Raw genomic sequence first — 820 nt, forward strand, 5'->3', positions numbered from 1 at the left:
CATGTTATGCAACATTGCTAAGACTGTCGCCATGTCATTTGAAGCTGAATTCGTCATTCCTCTTGAGAGGTATTGTCAAGAGTTGTGATATTCTCTTGAATATTTGGAGAATTCTTTGATTAGTTCCTTGATTACGATCAGCGCTTTCTTCGTGAGTGACCCTAGAGAATCAATGAGTTGCTTAGTTGATACGTTTACCCCATTGTAGAAAATCGAGACTTCTTGTTGAATATTTAGATCGTTTTGAGGATAATTCATCAACAAACCCTTGTATCGCTCGTATGCCTCATACAATGATTCTCCCGCTTGGTGCTTGAAATTTGCAATAGCTTTTTTCAATTTAGCAACCTTTGATGGTGGACAAAATTGTTGGATGAACTCTTCACGCATTTGTGCCCATGTTGTGATCGATCCCGGGGGAAGAGCCATCAACCAATCTTTTGCTGTTCCTTTAAAGGTAACCGGAAGCATCCTTAATAAAACTGTTTCTCGTGGAGTGTTTGGAATATAAAAGTAATTTGCAATGTCATTGACTTCATCGATATGTTTGTATGCGTCTTCATGATCTTTCCCATAGAATGGGATACTGTTAAGTGCAACAAGTATGTGTCATTTGAGTTCGAAGTTGGCGGTGGCGGGAATTTCGGGTTGCACAAGGCCTGGACCGGTGTCATCACGAATTCGTTTATTGTATGCCTCCATAGTCATATCCCCAACGTCTAACATCGTGTTAATCGCCAAAGTGTTATTTATTTCGCTCTCTTTCTTTTCCTCTTCGTCTATATCTCTCTCCGTCCCTGCCTCGTAATCAACTCCCTTT

At 40.5% G+C, this 820-nt stretch overlaps 1 non-coding gene across 1 annotated transcript; it reads left to right on the top strand.

The window, feature by feature from the left end:
- Window positions 1–235: 235 nt before the first annotated feature.
- On the top strand, window positions 236–342 carry LOC145118045 (small nucleolar RNA R71). Its single transcript, XR_013713029.1, has one exon. It is a non-coding gene; the product is annotated as a small nucleolar RNA R71 (small nucleolar RNA).
- The last annotated feature ends 478 nt before the right edge of the window (window positions 343–820 follow it).

This window comes from Lactuca virosa, chromosome 5 (assembly GCF_052849685.1).
Source record: "Lactuca virosa cultivar CGN04683 chromosome 5, Lactuca_virosa_CGN04683_v6, whole genome shotgun sequence".
NCBI lineage: Eukaryota > Viridiplantae > Streptophyta > Magnoliopsida > Asterales > Asteraceae > Lactuca > Lactuca virosa.